The following is a 20,299-nucleotide window of genomic DNA, read 5'->3' on the forward strand; positions in this document are numbered from 1 at the left end:
TAACTAATCAGCATACCTCAGCTACATCAACGACCCCAATTGTTTCCCCACTGACTCACCAGGAAGTTTCTACACAGCAGGCAATTGCTGAGCCATCAAACCACACCCAGCCACCAGTATTTATAGAAGGAAGGCAGCTCAGGTCTCGCAGTGTTCGCCTTAGAACAAGGACAGAAACACCAGGCTGACGAGTAAGACCTCGTCGAAACGTCGCCAGAAATTTCCAAATATATACACATATATATAAATATATATATTTATATTCTTTTTTCACATTATCACTAAACATTTTATAAATAATTAATATTACACTTTTCTTTGAATCTTACAGACAAAGAGGATGGCAATAAGAGCACTCAGGACAACTGTAAATAATAAGCAATGTTGAAAAGGGAACAAAATCAAGCCAGACGTCAACATATTTTCCATTTCCTTCAGAAAACCATAAAATTCTGCTCCTCCTCCAGCAGCTGTTGGACAAAAGAGAGAAAATAAAGATTCTGCAGAATTCAAGGATACATTACATGGAAAGTCAAGGGAGATTATTTTTTCATTCAGCAAAACAGGGGAATAACTGGAAGTCAGTGGGGAGGAAACTAAACTAAAGTCACATAGAACAGACAGTAAGGCAGGCCTCTACCTGTGAGGAAAAATACAGCTTGAATGAAAGCATCACTAAACAAGCCATTGATCATATTTTTGACCTCCTCGAGAATATTGGCTGTGAAAAAACTCCATAGATTTGCATATTGTGGAAAAAGCACAGATTGCAAATAACAAGAGGGGCAAGAAAGGAAGACATACAAATTATTTTAATGTGGCAAAAGTTATGGTCACAACAGCTCCATGTTCATAAAAACACCCACACACCCACACCATCCATTCTGTGAGAAATGTTTCAGTGAGAATTCCATCCTCGGGAACCACCTGAAAACTCACAAACCAGAGAAAACCTTTGAATGTTATGGTTATGGGAAAGTTTCAATTGTAACCTGGTAATACAACAGAAGACTCAAATAGGAGCGAAACGCTTTGAATGTCCTGACTGTTGGAAATTTTTGAGTTATAATTCCAAATTGGTGATAGACCAGAGTAATCATAAAGGAGAAAAACTTGTTCAATGTACTGAGTCTGCGAGAAGTTTCAGTCATAATTCCTGCCTGGTCAGAGGATTCAAACCATGGAGAAACCTTATGAGGGTACAGATTATGGGCAAGATTTCATTATAAATTCCCACCTCCTGCGAAACAAGACCATGCGCATAGGAGAGAAACCCTTTGAGTGTCCTATCTTTGGGAAAGGTTTTAGATATAATTCCAGCCTGGTGATACACCAGAGAACTCACACAGGAGAGAAACCCTTTGAATGTCCCGACTGTGGGAAAGGTTTCAATCAGAATTCAGACCTGGTGAAACACCAGAGGACTCACACAGGAGAGAAACCCTTTGAATGTCCCGACTGTGGGAAAGGTTTCAGTCAGAATTCAGACCTGGTGAAACACCAGAGGACTCACACAGGAGAGAAACCCTTTGAATGTCCTGATTGTGGGAAAAGTTTTAATCAAAGTTCCAGCCTGGTGTCACACCAGAGAACTCACACAGGAGAGAAACCCTTTGAATGTCCCGACTGTGGGAAAAGTTTTACAGAGAGATCCAGACTGGTGTCACACCAGAGGATTCACACAGGAGAGAAACCCTTTGAATGTCCAGAATGTGGGAAATGTTTTACTTGGAGTTCCAGCCTGGTGTCACACCAGAGGATTCACACAGGAGAGAAACCCTTTGAATGTCCCGACTGTGGGAAAGGTTTCAGTCAGAATTCAGACCTGGTGATACACCAGAGGACTCACACAGGAGAGAAACCCTTTGAATGTCCTGATTGTGGGAAAAGTTTTAATCGGAGTTCCAGCCTGGTGTCACACCAGAGAACTCACACAGGAGAGAAACCCTTTGAATGTCCCGACTGTGGGAAAAGTTTTACACAGAGATCCAGACTGGTGTCACACCAGAGGATTCACACAGGAGAGAAACCCTTTGAATGTTCAGAATGTGGGAAATGTTTTACTTGGAGTTCCAGCCTGGTGTCACATCAGAGGATTCACACAGGAGAGAACCCCTTTGAATGTCCAGAATGTGGAAAAAGCTTTACTGGTAAATACAGCCTGGTGATACACCAGAGGACTCACACAAGAGAGAAACCCTATGAATGTCCTGATTGTGGGAAAGGTTTCAGTCAGAATTCAGACCTGGTGAAACACCAGAGAACTCACACAGGAGAGAAACCCTTTGAATGTCCTGACTGTGGGAAAAGTTTTACACGGAGATCCAGACTGGTGTCACACCAGAGGACTCACACAGGAGAGAAACCCTTTGAATGTCCTGAGTGTGGGAAATGCTTTATTGATAATTCCAGCCTGGTGAGTCACCATAGGACTCACACAGGAGAGAAACCCTTTGAATGTCCTGATTGTGGGGAAAGTTATAGTCACAGGTCCAGTCTGGTAAAACACCAGAGGACTCACACAAGAGAGAAACCCTTTGAATGTCCTGAGTGTGGGAAATGCTTTAGTGATAATTCCAGCCTGGTGACACACCAGAGGACTCACACAGGAGAGAAACCCTTTGAGTGTCCTAATTGTGGGGAAAGATTTAGTCACAGGTCCAGCCTGGTGTCACACCAGAGGATTCACACAAGAGAGAAACCCTTTGAATGTCCTGACTGTGGGAAATGTTACCATCAGAATTCCCACCTGGTGATACACCAGAGGACTCACACGGGAGAGAAACCTTTTGAATGTCCTATTTGTGGGAAAGGTTTTAGTGATAATTCAAGCCTGGTGACACACCAGAGGACTCACACAGGAGAGAAACCCTTTGAATGTCCTGACTGTGGGAAAAGCTTTAGTCAGTGTTCCAACCTGATGAGACACCGGAGGACTCACACAGGAGAGAAACCCCTTGAATGTCCTGACTGTGGGAAATGTTACCATCAGAATTCCCACCTGGTGATACACCAGAGGACTCACATGGGAGAGAAACCTTTTTAATGTCCTATCTGTGGGAAAGGTTTTAGTGCTAATTCAGGCCTGGTGAAACACCAGAGGACTCACACAGGAGAGAAACCGTTTGAATGTCCTATCTGTGGGAAACGTTTTAGTCATAATTCTAGCCTGGTGAGCCATCAGTGGACTCACACAGGAGAGAAACCCTTTGAATGTCCTGATTGTGGGAAAAGTTTCATTAATAATTCCAGCCTTGTGAGACACCAGAAGACTCACTCAGGAGAGAAACTCTTCAAATGATTTATCTGTAGGAAAGGTTTTTATGATAATTCTAGCCTTGTGAGACACCATAAGACTCACACAGGAGAAAAACCCTTTGAATGTCCTATTTGTGAGAAATCTTTCAGTCACAATTCCCACCTAATGACACACCAGAGGACTCACACCATGGAGAAATCTTTGGAATGTCAGTCTATGGACATTACTTGAGCCATAAATCATCCCTTATTGCACACAAGGTGATCTATATGAGGAAAAGTAGATGATTTCAAGGAATGCTTGAATTTCATTTGTGATCTCCTATTGAATGTGTATGTGGGAAACTGATTTGTTTTGAATTTTGGTCCAATTCATTTTGCTCAATTATTTCTCGGGATTAAATTTATAGGTGGAGAGAAATGGAAAATGGCTAACTATTAGTTTGTGATTAATAGCAAAAGCTTCTGCTTATTTCTTTTTGCATAAGTAGTGGTATTCCTCAAAACCAAATTGTGGGTGAGCTTTTGTATGTGGTTATGGAATTCCCACATGTGGAGTGTCAGTCTTTTACCTTGGTTTTGCCCTGATTTTGAGCCTCAGAATTCCACAGTCAGCATCAAAGTAGTCCTCAAGATATAACTATCGTGAGCCTTGAATTACGGTTGCATGTTGCAATAATTGTTAAGTAAAATTATTTTCCTTAACTACCCAAACCCCCACTGCTCTCCCTAAGGCAGCCATTAATCAAATGTGCGAGTTGCTAAGCAGAACACACTCTACTCAGAGCTGAGGATAACTCTTGGAGGCCCAATGCAGAGCCAAGCTTGCCTGCTGTAGGTATCTCAGACTTCTCGCACCTTCCAAGACATCCTTGTTCTCTATATCCTAACTCTTGTTTTGCCCTAGGGTCCTCCCCAATCCACCCGACCTCACAACCTCCTCCTTCTTCCTTTTGAAGATCTCTGAACCTCATGTTGGGGAGGGAAAGGAGGGATGGGCATTCATCCTTGGACCTCATGACTTTGTCCTGAAAGCAGCCACCATTTTCAGTGGGCCCTGGATTCATTCCTGGTGTGAACTGTTGTAATAGCACAACATGCCATACGGCCTCCTGCCATAAGTGGTAGTATAACATACTCATACTTGGCTCACATTCTTCTCTGCTTTCTCAGAAGGAAAGCAAGAGTGAAAGAAAATGCAGTCAAGTGGAAATGTTTGTCGTGCACTTAGAGTTCAGCCAAAAGGAAAAAGATAGCTGATGGTAGATTTTTAAAACATTATTTCCTTAAAAAAAAAAATCCTCCAGAAGTTAAAAGTGTTTTAATCAGCTGAGAAATAGTTTGGACATCGCTTGCATGGGCTGTGCAACAAGCTATATGGTGTCTGGCCATGAGCGGCCGCAGAAGTCAGGCAGCGGTGGAAAAGATGTCAGGGCATGGGCGTACTGGCTCCAATGGTCCTAACATAAGTGGGTAAGAATGCCCCAAAACTGAGACCTGGTACTTATTTTCGGGCCCAAAAGAAAACAAAACTGGGCTTTTATGTGAATCTTGCAGGCAAAGGAATGCCAATGAGAGCACTGTGGAGAACTGAATCACAAGCAGCATTAAAATGCAAAGGAAACCAAGGCAACAGTCAAAATATTATTACTTCCTCCAGAAAGCCCCAAAACTCTTTTTCTCCAACATCTTCGGAGTCTTCAAATCTAATAAATTGAATTGAATTGAATTGAATCTTAAAGACAAGGAAGAGAAAACCAGGAAAAGAGTTTTGGGTTACACTAAAAATAGACTATCTGGAGAAACATCAAAATATCAAGAGGAATAATTTCCTACTTCAGAAAAAGAGGGAAATATCTGAAAGTCAGTGAAAACAAAAAGGTCACCTGGACAGTCAGATAAGGAAGAGCCAGTAATGGGCTCCTATGGGAACGGTCAGGAACGCAGTTCTGGTAGCAAAATTTGGAGCTCCACCCCAGAGCACCCAATTTGCACTGAAAGATGTTGAAACGAAATGCATAAGCCACACCCACAGTGTGTTAGTAATACAGATCAGAATGGATTTCTTCCTAAAAGACAAAAGACAATATGCGTATAATTTTAAATACTATTGAATATTATGAACAACATCCTGAAAAGCAAATGGCGCTGATGTTTTTAGATGTGCAAAAAGCATTTGATAATGTAAATTGGCAATTCATGAACAGACAACTACAATATATGAACTTTAGTGCAAGATTCCTTCATGTCATTGAGGCAATATATAAAAAACAATCAGCTAAGATACTGATAAATGGTGAAATGACACAAAAGATTGACATTTTTAAAGGTACAAGGCAAGGATGTCCCTTATCTCAGCTGTTATTTATTTTGTCACTGGAAGTTTTAAACAGAAATATTAGATCTGATTCTCAGATCTCAGGACTAAAGATTAGATGCCAAGAATATAAGTTACAGGCTTTTGCTGATGATTTAGTTTTTGTACTTGAAAATCTAATAACTTCAGGCCCCAAACTCTTATCACAATTTGAAAGATACGGAAAGGTAGCAGGACTAAAGATCAATAAAGACAGAACAAAACTAATCACAAAGAATATGACCAAAGAGCAGAAATCACAGCTTAAAAGATGTATGGATGTTCAAAGGGTGAAAGAAGTAAAGTACAGTATTTGGGAATCCATTTAACAGCTAGATGTTCATCACTGGAAGATAATTATGTAAGGCTTAAAAACCAGATAGAGAAAGACCTTCAAAAATGGAAGAATCTTCAGACATCACTAGGGCAGAATTGCTCTAATTAAGATGAATATTTTACTAAGATTATTGTTCTTATTTTCCACTATTCCAATTAAACTTGAAAAGACCTTTTTTAATGAGCTAAATAAAATGGCAACAAAATTTGTTTGGCAAGGGAAAAGACCAAGAATCAGTTTAAAAAACTTACAAGATACAAGAGAAAGAGGAGGATTTGGGCTACCACATTGGGAGCTCTATTACCCAGCAGCGGCAATGACGTGGGTAAAGGACTGGATTCTCCTTAGCAATAAAAGACTACTGGTATTAGAAGGACATGACTTGCAAATACGTTGGCATGCATTTATGTGGTATGAGAAGAAGAACATACATAGTTACTTTCAGAGACATATTATAAGAAGTTCGTTGATTGCAATTTGGGAAAAGATGAAAGCAAAACATTATTCAAAAATACCATTTTGGATATCGATAATAGAAGTATCTATGCACCCCAATAGACTAAACTGGTCTAATACTGTAAGATATAAGGATATACTGACACAATCATGAAAGTTAAAACCACTTCAAGAATTAGAAAAACAAGGCACAAAACTGGATTGGTTTATGTATTTACAGTTACAATCAAGATTTGAGAAAGACATTAAAACAGAAGGTATTAACTAACAAAAACAGAATTAGATCAAATCTTATTGGGTCAGGAAGTTTACTCGATCAAAAATGTTTACAAATACTTCTTAACTATTGAATTACAATTTGAGTAGGTTAAGGACACAATCATAAAATGGATGAGAAATATGGGATATACAATAGATAGATATTCTTGGCAGCAATTATGGGAGATAAATTATAAAATGACAATGTGAACTGCATTTAAGGAAAATATGTATAAGATGTTTTATAGATGGCATATATCACCACAGAAGCTAGCAAAAATGTTTCAGAATCTGTCGATGAACTGTTGGAAATGCAGCGAGTTACCTGGCTCATTCTATCACATGTGGTGGACTTGCCCGGAAGCACGTAAATTTTGGACATGAATTCAACATTGGATTCAGAAGATTTTAAGAAAGACTATTGATCTCAGACCCGAGATATACCTTCTGGGTATTTTACCAGATAATTTTGATAAAGAAGAGACGTATTTAATTATACATATAATTACAGCAGCTAGGATTGTATATACACAATGTTGGAAATTGAATAGGATACCAACGGAAAGGGAAGTTTTGAGAAAAATTATGGAATGTGCAAAGATGAGTAGATTGACTTTGAAACTTAAAGATAAACAAGACTCGGATTATTATAAAATTTGGGGGAAGTTCTATGATTGGATAGAAGATTAGGAGACATATTATGTATGTATTAGTAATTGGTTAATTTTGGAAAAATTGAAACAAGAGAATTTGATTTAATCTTTGCAAGCCAGATGGCAAAGATGAGAAATGGTGGTAGCACTATATAATGATATAACACAAATTTACTTATTGTTCACTTAAACATATAAAACTTTATTTTACGATGTAGGTGATATATTATGAATAGTTTCTTTTACTAAAGAAACATAGATAGAGAGAGAATTTTTAATTAGCTATATGATATAAGATTAAATTTAGATAAAAGATATTTTAGTACTCTTTATATTGTTGTAATCTTTTGTAGTAAGACGGTGAAGGAAAAAATTGAATTTAGAATTTTAATAATTGCTAATAATGTATAAAATTAACAGAAAATTTTACATAAGACCCTACATTGAGCGAGTAATGAGAAAAGAAAAGTTTGCATACGATTGATTTTAAGCCTTGTTGTGTTTATAACTACATATCGTTTTATTTGATGGTGGAGAAAAATAAAAAAATCTTATACTGAAAAAAAAATTGGTAGCCCATCACTCGGAAGAGCGTAATGCAGACCTCGCCCTGTGAGGAAGAAAACAGTAACAATGCTCCATCCAACAAGGGAATGAGATTTTTTTTTTTTTAAGTTTTATAAAGTTTTTATTTACAGTGATAAATAAAATGAATACATTTATGTACAAATAACAGTGTAAACATGTCAAGATACAGAAAAAAAGAAATGAGTAATTAAGAAACAAAGATTGTGTATCAAATTATGGCCTAGATCATATGCATTTAATAGTAAAGACAAAACAAAACAAACAAACAAAAAAAAGAAAAGAAAAAGGAAGAGAGTAAAGAAGACAAAAAGGGGAAAAAAGAAAAGTAAAGGCGGGCTGGTGTACGGTAGATCTGTATTGGAATTACAGATAAGCCACGCCCACAGTGTGGTATTAATACAGATCAGAATGGATTTCTTCCTAAAAGACAAATAAAAGACAATATGCGTATAATTTTAAATACTATTGAATATTATGAACAACATCCTGAAAAACAAATGGCGCTGATGTTTTTAGATGTTCAAAAAGCATTTGATAATGTAAATTGGCAATTCATGAACAGACAACTACAATATATGAACTTTGGTGCAAGATTCCTTCATGTCATTGAGGCAATATATAAAAAACAATCAGCTAAGATACTGATAAATGTTGAAATGACACAAAAGATTGAAATTTTTAAAGGTACAAGGCAAGGATGTCCCTTATCTCCGCTGTTATTTATTTTGTCACTGGAAGTTTTAAACAGAAATATTAGATCTGATTCTCAGATCTCAGGATTAAAGATTACAGACCAAGAATATAAGTTACAGGCTTTTGCTGATGATTTAGTTTTTCTACTTGAAAATCTAATAACTTCAGGCCCCAAACTTTATAACATTATATCTAATATTTTGAATTATGAATGAGTAAGAGAAAGTGTTGAATATAGCAAGGTAAGGAGATTTTAAGAAAGCCAGTCTAATTTTAGTATATATCGATGTCTCATACATCCATTGAGAACAGAAGATTTGACACCAGATATGTGTCTATTTAAATCTATAGGATTCTTAACATTTGTTGTGCAAATTGTTCTTTTTTTACAAACCAGCAATAAAAAGGAACCCAGCAGTTATTGAATAGAGAATCATCATTGTTTCTAATTTCCAGAGTTAATTTGGTCATTTCTGCACAGTATTTAATTTATTCTATTATTAGGTCATCTTGAGGTATGTCTTCGTTTTTCCACCATTGAGCAAATACTAATCTGGCTGCTGTAGTGATAATTAGGTAAACTTGATTTTTGGAAATATTCTGTCTTGGGATACCCAAAAGAAAGCATTCTGGTGTTATGTCTAGTTTAAAATTTAAGATTTCATCCAGCCAGACTCCTATTTTTTTCCAATAAGCCTGTGATTTTTCGCATTGCCACCATAAGTGGAAGTAAGTGCCTTGTTCTTTTTGACATTTCGAGCAAGTAGATGGTAGTTTTTTATTCAGGTTAGCTAATTTTCTAGGAGTAGTGTGCCATCTGTAGAATGTTTAAATCATATTTTCCTTATATGGAATGGCTAAAGTCAATTTAAAGTTCCTGCTCCATATAAGTTGCCATTCTTCAGCTTTAATTTCCTTTTTAAGATCAAAATTCCATTTTTTTAATGTTAGTTTTTATTTTGGTATTGTCGAATTCATTAGTTGTTGTTCTGTCGGGCTCTCTGGTAGACTTCTCCCAAAAATTCACAGGTACAAATTTCAGACACACACACGTTTGAAAATTCAAAACAATGTTCTTTATAATGAAAATTCACTTAACCTAAGCCCTCTTTTGGTATAGCAAAGAGCACTCATCTTCAAACAAACTGGTAATTTGTACAATTCCCTTATCAGTTCTGTGATACTTATACCTTACAGCTGTGAGGCAATTCACAGTCCTCCTTCTTTCACAAAGTGAAACGCACTTTGGTCTGGTTTAGTTTCAAAGCGGGAAAAATCAGCACACAAAAAGTCAAAGTCAGTAAAGCAGTCACGAAACACAACGATCAGATAATCCTCCACAATGGCCAAACCCACAGACTGCTCTGTATAGCAGCCTCACTAATTACCACAGCCCCACCCAACCACAGGTGGCCTCATTTTCTTTGATAATAATCTCTCAGTTGTTGTTGCCTATGCATCGCTCTCCGCATGCGAGAATCTGTTCTGAATCCAAGGAGGAGCTAGATAATTGATCTCCTTCTGAGCTGTCTGCCACACTCTCCTCTTCCCTGTCACTCATGTCTTCTTGGTCAGAGGAGCCTTCATCAGTAGATTCCACCGGGAGGGGGGCAAAACAGGCCTGCAGCATGTGGATGTCTCCCCCACATCCACAGTCCTTGGGGCAGGAGCTGGGCCAGAGCTAACCACAACAGTTGTTAAGCAGCAATAGAATTTTTTGTTTACTTTTCCTTGTGGTCCCAGAAATATTTTATCTAACAGGTTATTTTTTGCGATTCCTAGCGTATTTTTGTCTTTAGTAAATTTTGATTGGATTTGTAGATATTCCCACCATAATTTTTGATGTCCTTGAGAATCCAAGAATGTCAGTGGTGGAAAAGATCCACAGATCTACCTATTGTGAGAAAAGCAGATTATAGATAACAGCCAGTTATGCCTGAGAGGATCCGCTGGCTGCTAGATCTTCATGGGTGGAAAACCCTCGTTTTGGAGGCCACTGCCAAAACCACCATGGGAATCCTCTGCAGCTTCTACCAGTGTATTTTCCCTTGTCCCAAATAGAATCTCAGTAAGGATGCCAGGCAAATATCCCTCACAATCTGCCAGGTTGACAGACAGTATGGATACCATTCTAATAGTGCATAGGTTGGGCAATACAGTATATGCAAATATATATAGCCCAAAAGGGGAAAATTGTAGGAAGCCCCACTCCACCCAAGAATGAAAAGTTTTGGGGAATATTAAAAGAGAGAGAACATTATATTTCTCCCAAGGAAAAATGGAGAAACACATTTTTAGAGGCAGAAAGCAACCCCCAGTCTTTCTTTCTTTTTTTTTTTTTCCTAAAAAATAGTTTGTTTTTTTCTAAAAAATAATTTATTAAATTAATTTAAAAAGGGGGAGTATAAACATGAAGAGAAAAAGGATAAGGGGAAAGGATACAATATCAAGTGATTTAGGAAAATGATAGCATTATACATACCGGTAGTAATACAGTGATCCCCCGTTTATTGCGTCCCCAACCATTGCGAACAGGGTACTTCGCTATTTTTCAACCCGGAAGTCAAAAATACCATCTACGCATGCGTGCCGGGCACGCATGCGTAGATGGCAGCGGCTTCCCTGGGTCTTCCCCCTCTTGCTGGCGTCAGCGAGGAGTTTCCCCACCGCCCATGCAAACTCCTCGCTGCTGCTCGCCCGCCCTTCGCCTGCCCACGCCGTTCGCTCCCCCCTCTTGCTGTCGGGAGGGCGAGAAGCCCTCCCCAGCACCCGCTCGCCCACCCTTCGCCCTGGCGGAGAAATTCCAGCCCCCACCTGGTCCCACCCGCGGCTCGGCTTCCCTGGCTGCTGCTCCGGTCGCCCGATCGTCTCCTGCCTCCCGTGCCGATGTTCCCTGCCAAGCCTGGCTCGGATTCCCTGGCTGCTTGGCGGGGGGGGGGGCTCGGCCGAAAGGAGCTGGAGACGCAGAGCTGAACACACCCCTTCATCCCCAAAGGCCGGCCTTTTTGTCTGGGAGGGAAGATGACGTGCCGGTGGCACAGGGGCGAGGGGCGGGAGGCAAATCGCTGCGTCTCCAGCCCCTTTTGGCCGAGCCACCCCCCCTCCGGCCAAGCAGCCAGGGAAGCCGAACTGGGCTTGGCGGGGAACATCGGCACGGGAGGCAGCTTCTGCCGGACATGGGCAATGGGCGGGACAGAGAAGCGGGGAGAATCAGGAGGCTCCTTTGGCAGCTGGGGGCTGCCTGGCTTTGTTGTTTTGGCTGCAGCGGGTGCCAGGCAGCCTCCAGCCGCCAAAGGAACCTCCTGATTCTTCCCGCTTCTCTGTCCCGCCCATTGCCCGTGTCCGGCAGAAGCTGCTGCCTTATTGCTCTTTGCCGGCGGGATGCAAAGTGCTGGGGTGGGAGGGTGTCCTGACAGCCCCCCCCCCACCCATATGCTTCGCCTCCCGCCGGGCAAGAGCGCTCGGGTGGCAACTTCTTCTAGATACAGGCGATGTCCACGCTCTCTCTCGGCGCTTTCGAGCCGAGTCCGTGAGCGAGTTCGCTCCCGGACTCGGCTCGAAGGCGGCGAGAGACAGCGCCAAGGAACGGGCCTGTCCACGCTGTCTCTCGGCGCTTTCGAGCCGAGTCCGTGAGCGAGTTCGCTCCCGGACTCAGCACGAAAGCCCCGAGAGACAGCGCCAAGGAACGGGCCTGTCCACGCTGTCTCTCGGCGCTTTCCAGCTGAGTCGGGGAGCGAGTTCGCTCCCCCCAGATATCAGAGTTGCCCCCACCCTCCTAGCCTTTCGTAAGCTTCTTAAAACCCACCTCTGTCGTCAGGCATGGGGGAATTGACATGTTCCTTCCCCCCTAGGCTTATAAAATTTATGTATGGTATGCTAGTGTGTATGATTGGTTTTAACTTGTGGTGTTTTAAAATTAATTTAAATATTGGATTTGTTTACATTGTATGGCGATTGCTGTGAGCCGCCCCGAGTCTGCGGAGAGGGGCGGCATACAAATCTGATTAATAAATTAATAAAAATAAATAAATAAATATTTTCCTAAGAAACTCTGCAGTAGTAGGTGTCTTCAATTATCTTCAAGATAAAGGTTCCTGATATCTTGGTCAGAGGCAGGCTGGTTAGCTGCGTTGGCTATCTAAGTAGGCCACCTTCTGCAAAACGTTACTCCAATTGGTAGCAGTGCCAAGATGCTGACAAATTTATTACAACAGCCTTGGTGTTTGAGCTGTGAGAAAGAAAGTATATGATGGAATATGTTTCATTTCTAAAAAAAAGCATTGTGCTGCTCTTTAAATAGCTTTTGAGAATGAAAGAAATGGGTATTATCAGCGTTGCTGTGAATGGGGCATGGTGGTGGTGGTAAGTTCATGTAAAGCTGTCTTCTGAACACACTAGAGAGGTTTCTTCCCCTCAGAAAAAGAATAGGAAAGCGTGCCCCTTACTTCCTCTAACCACCCCAAAAACAATCCCCAATACAAGACCAATCTCAAATGTAAACTATTAAATGCTAGAACTTTAGTCTAAAGTGTGCAATAGGGTTGATATTCCTGGACGGGTCTGTAATATGGTAAATGATTTAGCTTTACTAGATAAATGGTCAAAGCAATGGAAACTGCAGTTTAATGTTTCCAAATGTAAAATAATGCACTTGGGGAAAAGGAATCCTCAATCTGAGTATTGCATTGGCAGTTCTGTGTTAGCAAAAAATTCAGAAGAGAAGGATTTAGGGGTAGTGATTTCTGACAGTCTCAAAATGGGTGAGCAGTGTGCTCGGGCAGTAGGAAAAGCAAGTAGGATGCTTGGCTGCATAGCTAGAGGTATAACAAGCAGGAAGAGGGAGATTGTGATCCCCTTATATAGAGCGCTGGTGAGACCACATTTGGAATACAGTACTGTGTTCAGTTCTGGAGAACTCACCTACAAAAAGATATTGACAAAATTGAACGGGTCCAAAGACGGGCTACAAGAATGGTGGAAGGTCTTAAGCATAAAACGTATCAAGAAAGACTTAATGAACTCAATCTGTATAGTCTAGGGCAGTGTTTTTCAACCAGTGTGCCGTTTGACATGGTCAGGTGGGCCGCGAAGCTCAGAGAGAGAAAGAAAGCGAGAGAGAGAAAGAAAGTGAGAGAGAGAAAGAAAGTGAGAGAGAGAAAGAGAACAAGAGAGAGAGAGAGAAAGAAAGAGAGAAAGACAACAAGAGAGAGAGAGAAAGAGAACAAGAGAAAGAAAGCAAGAGAGAGAGAGAGAAAGAAAGCAATAGGGAGAAAGATAGGGAGGGAAGGAGAGAGAGAGAAAGACATAGAGGGAGGGAGGGAGAGAGAGAGAAAGAGAGCAAAACAGAGAGGAAGGACGGAAGAGAAAGAAAGAGGGATGGAGAGAGAAAGAAGGAAGGAAGGGAGAGAAAGAGCAAGGGAAAGAGAAATAGAGCAAAGGGGAGGAAGAGAGAGATTTTTTTTGTCCAAACTTTTTTTAGCCCCCACTCTCCCCCCCCCCATCAATGTGCCACAGGGTTTCATAAATGTAAAAAATGTGCCACGGCTCAAAAAAGGTTGAAAACCACTGGTCTAGGGGACAGAAGGAAAAAGGGGGACATGATCGAAACATTTAAATATGTTAAAGGGTTAAATAAGGTTCAGGAGCGAAGTGTTTTTAATAGGAAAGTGAACACAAGAACAAGGGGGCACAATCTGAAGTTAGTTGGGGGAAAGATCAAAAGCAACGTGAGAAAATATTATTTCACTGAAAGAGTAGTAGATCCTTGGAACAAACTTCCAGCAGACATGGTTGGTAAATCCACAGTAACTGAATTTAAACATGCCTGGGATAAACATATATCCACCCTAAGATAAAATACAGAAAATAGTATAAGGGCAGACTAGACGGATCATGAGGTCTTTTTCTGCCGTCAGTCTTCTAATATGCGAAACATGGCTAAATGTTTCCTACCCAGACTCCATTATCACATCAAAAAACTACCATGTTTTCCGCTCAGACCATGAATCCCGCAGAGGAGGCGGAGTAGCTATATTGTACACTATACTTTTCCGCCCACACTGAAAAAAAAATAGAGGGAACATTGGTGTAGTGAGGCTTTTATCTCCATTCAGAGACATTTCAAAAAAAAAACCCCAAATCCCTTAGTCTGTAATTCTATAAAAAAAAACCCCAACCCATTAACTTTTAGGGCTTAGCACATAGCTAATCTTCGTAAGGTCAAGTAGCATCACATTTCACTATTTCGCTTGGCTTATTTGCCAGAAGTCAAAAACAACTTGGTAGCTCACAGACCACTTAGAGACGGGACAAGTGTCCCCTATCCGGAGATGGAAGTTAAGAGGACAGTATCCGTGCCCAGAAAGAAGACAATACAGTAGGCGGGCTCTGTGGTTGATTTTAGAGTTAAAACCATCAAGTACCGTATTGCTAGAAAGGATGGGAGAAGAGAAGCACAGAGTAACTTCCTCTTCTGGGTCACTTACGGGAGGAAGGTCGTGTACAGAGTGACTCTCTTCCCGTGGTCCAAGCAGCATCTGGAAGGTGAGTTGAGGATAGGTCGGAGGACAGGCTGGGAGCAAACCGGGCAGTTTGGTTTTCTCCATAGTGTGGAAGCAGAGAAGCAACTAGACTGAAGCATGTCAGTTGCTATTGCAGGTTCCCTCCCTCTCCAAATTTAAGCCCGTTGGAACTGCACGCTGTGAAAGCGGTGGCTGCAATTTTCTGTTGCTGGGAAGATTTAAAAAGTGTTTCAAGTGAAGGTTGATTCTTTTGGGAGTGGCTATTGAGATTCTCCTGTATCTTGACCCTATGTTTTGGGGTGTTGGGTATTCCTGCCAGCTTGATGTCATTTCAAATTTGATGGGTTTGGTGAACCAGGACCTGATACTCAGAACACCAGGATTTGGAGGGAAGTGGCAGATGTTACATAGAAACATAGAAGATTGACGGCAGAAAAAGACCTCATGGTCCATCTAGTCTGCCCTTGTACTATTTCCTGTATTTTATCTTAGGATGGATATACGTTTATCCCAGGCATGTTTAAATTCTGTCACTGTGGATTTACCAATCACGTCTGCTGCAATTTTGTTCCAAGCATCTACTACTCTTTCAGTAAAATAATTTTTTCTCACATTGCTTCTGATCTTTCCCCCAAATAACCCCAGATTGTGCTCCCTTGTTCTTCTGTTCACTTTCCTATTAAAAACACTTCGCTCCTGAACCTTATTTTGTTATATCAAAAATCCTGGAACACAGCATTAGAAAAAAGCTGATGTAGTTCCCATCTTTGAAAAAGGGAGAAAACCAGACCCAGGAATCTACAGACAATCAGCCTAACACTGATATCTGGGAAGATAATGGAAAAAATAATAAAAACATCTAGAAGCAAAAAAGGTTTTAATTAAAAGCCAGCATGGATTTGTTAAAAACAGGTCATCCCAATCTTATTTCATTCTTTGACAAAGTGACTAAATTAGTAGATCAGATAAATGCTTTGGGCATAATATATACGATAAAGTAGACTACAACCTCCTTTCTGATAGGCTAGAATGGCCAGATTACCTCCGGAACCGCCTGCTACTGCACGAATCCCAGCGACCGAAAAGGTCCCACAGAGTTGGCCTTCTCCGGGTCCCGTCAACTAAACAATGTCGTTTGGCGGGCCCCAGGGGTAGAGCCTTCTCTGTGGTGGCCCCGGCCCTCTGGAACCAACTCCCCCCGGAGATTAGAACTGCCCCCACCCTCCCTGTCTTTCGCAAACTACTCAAGACTCATTTATACCACCAGGCATGGGGGAGTTGAGATAGCTCTTCCCCCTAGGCCATTACAAGTTATGCATGGTATGTTTGTGTGTATGTTTGGTTTTATAATAGGGGTTTTTAGTTGTTTTTATCATTGGATTGTACATGTTGTGTTTATTATTGTTGTTAGCCTCCCCGAGTCTGCGGAGAGGGGCGGCATACAAATCCAATAAATTATTGTTGTTGTTGTTGTTGTTGTTGTTATTAGAGGGGCGGCATACAAATCCAATAAATTGTTGTTGTTGTTATTATTATTATTATTAAAATGTGGGATAAACAGCATCACCAACAGATAGATTTCTAACTGGCTGATAAACTGTATTCAACAAATTGTCCTTTTGTCCTTTGTGGTACTAGATCTACATGAAAGGAGGTAAGCCCTAACCAGGCGATAAAATAATGCGCTGAAGCTGTCCAGACTAAGGATGAATATCTGGTAAGCAGATTCTTTTCCCTATTTTCCTCCCCCAAAATTAAGATGCATCATATACTCCCAAAAATACAGGACGTCTTGATCTTGGCCTCTTGGTATAGTTTGTTTTGCACACGTGAAAATGACAGGTGAATAAAATCCTTATGTTTTATTATTTCCATGTCTTTCAAATAAGTATGGTATTTCCTGTCCCATCCATATATTAAACATGTTCAATTGTGCTTAATTCAGCACTTCCTAAAAAAATAGTCATTGAGGACCTTTTGGCATCTTTGGTAGCACAGGTAGTCCTCACTTACCACTTCTTCCCACAGCCTTCAAAGTTACTATGGCACAGTAGAAACAGAGACGAACCTGATCCACAAAATTTGTAGCAATCCTAGCACTTGTTCAGTGACCGCATGTCAGCAGTTACTAGGTTGTTGAAGGTGCAGGAAAAGAAGTTTCACCAATTCGGATTCTACGAATAATTGCACATTTATGATGGTGGCAGCATCCCACACTCACGATCCCCATTTCTGACCTTCCCAGCTGGCTTCTGACAAGCAAAACCAGTGGATATACTGGCAGGAAATTGCAAGTCACTGTCATATAAAATTGCCTTCAACAACCCACAGTACGCAGATGATACCCAGCTCTACATCTCCACCCCTTGTCCAGTGAACAAAGCAGTGGAAGTGATGTGCCGGTGCCTGGAGGCTGTTGGGGTCTGGATGGGTGTCAACAGACTCAAACTCAACCCTGATAAGACGGAGTGGCTGTGGGTTCTGCCTCCCAAGGACAATTCCATCTGTCCGTCCATCACCCTGGGGGGGAGTCATTGACCCCCTCAGAGAGGGTCCGCAACTTGGGCGTCCTCCTCAATCCATAGCTCCCATTAGAGAAACATCTTTCAGCTGTGGCGAGGGGGGCGTTTGCCCAGGTTCGCCTGGTGCACCAGTGAAGGGCCCTATTTGGACCGGGAGTCACTGCTCACAGTCACTCGTGCCCTCATCACCTCGAGGCTCGACTACTGCAATGCTCTCTATATGGGGCTAACTTTGAAAAGTGTTCATAAACTTCAGATCGTGCCGAATGCAGCTGCGAGAGCAGTCATGGGCTTCCCCAAATATGCCCATGTTACACCAACACTCCGCAGTCTGCATTGGTTGCCGATCAGTTTCTAGTCACAATTCAAAGTGTTGGTTATGATCTATAAAGCCCTTCATGGCACCGGACCACATTATCTCAGGGACCGCCTTCTGCTGCACGAATCCCAGCGACCAGTTAGGTCCCGCAGAGTGGGCCTTCTCCGGGTCCCGTCAACTAAACAATGTTGTTTGGCGGGGCCCAGGGGAAGAGCCTTCTCTGTGGCGGCCCCGGCCCTTTGGAACCACCTCCCCCCAGAGATTAGAATTGCCCCCACCCTCCTCGCATGTCGTAAACTTCTTAAAACCCACCTCTGCCGTCAGGCATGGGGGAACTGAGATATTCTTTTCCCCTAGGCCTTTACAATTTACGCATGGTTGTATGTATATTTGGTTTTTATAATAAGGTTTTTAAAAGTTATTTTAGTATTGGATTGGATTGTTACATGCTGTTTTTATCATTGTTGTTAGCCGCCCTGAGTCTACGGAGAGGGGCGGCATACAAATCCAATAAATAAGTAAGTAAGTAAGGTAAGTAAGCAAGTAAGTAAGGAAATAAATAAATAAATAAATAAATAAATAAATAAATAAATGTGCTTAACAACTACAGAGGAACACATGTAAGTTGGCATTGTCATGTGACATCATGCTTAATGATTGAACTGCTTAGTGACGCAGCTAACAGTTCCAATTACGGTAGGTTAGGTAAGGACTATTTGAATAAGGATGTCACCAGAGGGGCGTAGACTATATTTTGTGCTCTTATTTGCAGGTGAGGACCTTCAGGAGCAAAATTCGTGCTTCAAAGCTTGCAGAGGTTTTCGGCATCATTTCATCAGCTAAAGCCCCGACATCTCAGAAGGTTTGACTAACCATTTTGGGACATTTTGTCAGACACGAAAGACATAGATTTTCTCCATGTATACATGAATAGGTGGGTGTATTTGTATTTCTCTCTATGCATATATCTGCAGTTATATGGGTGCAATGGGTGAACAGTGCAGTCAGGCGGTAGGGAAAGCAAGTAGGTTGCTTGGCTGCATAGCTAGAGGTATAACAAGCAGGAAGAGGGAGATTGTGATCCCGCTGTATAGAGCGCTGGTGAGACCACATTTGGAATACTGTGTTCAGTTCTGGAGACCTCACCTACAAAAAGATATTGACAAAATTGAACGGGTCCAAAGATTGGCTACAAGAATGGTGGAAGGTCTTAAGCATAAAACGTATCAGGAAAGACTTAATGAACTCAATCTGCATAGTCTGGAGGACAGAAGGAAAAGGGGGGACATGACCGAAACATGTAAATATGTTAAAGGGTTAAATAAGGTCCAGGAGGGAAGTGTTTTTAATAGGAAAGTGAACACAAGAACAAGGGGACACAATCTGAAGTTAGTTGGGGGAAAGATCAAAAGCAACATGAGAAAATATTATTTTACTGAATGAGTAGTAGATCCTTGGAACAAACTTCCAGTAGATGTGGTTGGTAAATCCATAGTGACAGAATTTAGACATGCCTGGGATAGACATATATCCCTCCTAAGATAAAATACAGGAAATAGTATAAGGGCAGACTAGATGGATCATGAGGTCTTTTTCTGCTGTCAGTCTTCTATGTTTCTATATAATCTATCCCCAGCACTTCAAGATATATTTGATGATAACACTTCACATTGCTAAGAATTTGTCATTGAGCCAACTAAATAAATGAACTTGATTGAATTGATATTTGGACATTGACCTCAGTATCCATGTATCATTTGAATCATCAATAATGTAAGCGATTATTCTACCATGTTTCCCTGGAAATAAGACAGGGGCTTTTTTTTAAACTCCAACATATGGTCTTGGCCATATCAGGGGTGCCTTATTATTTTGAAAATGCAGTAGGTGGGGAGTGCGGGACTGTATGTCTCATGAACGCCCCCCCCCCCGCCCCCCCGGTTTATGGCATGGCCAAGCCACTACTGCCTCATGGAGCAGGACTCCATGCATGCACGAACCTGCAGAACATATATCCTCCGAGGCCGCCCACCAAGGACATCCCTTTACCCGGAGGTGGCCTCAGAGGCTGCAACAACGCAGCGCCGAGAAAGACCGGCTCTTGGTCCCTTGAACCCGCCGCCGCCGCCTCCGTTCGGGTAAAGGGATCTCTATAGTGGGCTGCGGCGGGAGCAGTTTCAAGGGACCAACAGCCGGTCCTCGTTGAGCTGAGCTTCCTTTGGCTTCCTTCAAGGCGGCAGGTGAGCTTTGCAGCTTTGCCTCGAAGGAAGCTCAGCTTGGGGGCGGGCCTGGAGCAGCCGCCGCCGCCGCCTACTCCGCCCCACGCTTCAGCCCCACT

The 20,299-nt window shown here is 41.7% G+C and overlaps 1 long non-coding RNA gene and 1 pseudogene across 2 annotated transcripts in view; both read left to right on the top strand.

The window, feature by feature from the left end:
• The window catches only part of LOC139160085 (zinc finger protein 850-like), a 32,876-nt pseudogene extending 24,990 nt beyond the window's left edge, over positions 1 to 7,886 (top strand).
• Positions 7,887 to 15,086: 7,200 nt separating this feature from the next.
• LOC139160088 (uncharacterized) overlaps positions 15,087 to 20,299 on the top strand; it is a 9,377-nt gene continuing 4,164 nt past the window's right edge. The window contains exons 1-3 of one of the 2 annotated variants that reach the window (XR_011557879.1): positions 15,087 to 15,142; positions 16,759 to 16,837; positions 18,433 to 18,895. This is a non-coding gene — a long non-coding RNA (uncharacterized lncRNA). The remainder of the gene's footprint in view (positions 15,143 to 16,758; positions 16,838 to 18,432; positions 18,896 to 20,299) is intronic. The other variant, XR_011557878.1, reaches the window with a different exon arrangement.

The sequence above is a fragment of the Erythrolamprus reginae genome, chromosome 2 (genome assembly GCF_031021105.1).
Source record: "Erythrolamprus reginae isolate rEryReg1 chromosome 2, rEryReg1.hap1, whole genome shotgun sequence".
NCBI lineage: Eukaryota > Metazoa > Chordata > Lepidosauria > Squamata > Dipsadidae > Erythrolamprus > Erythrolamprus reginae.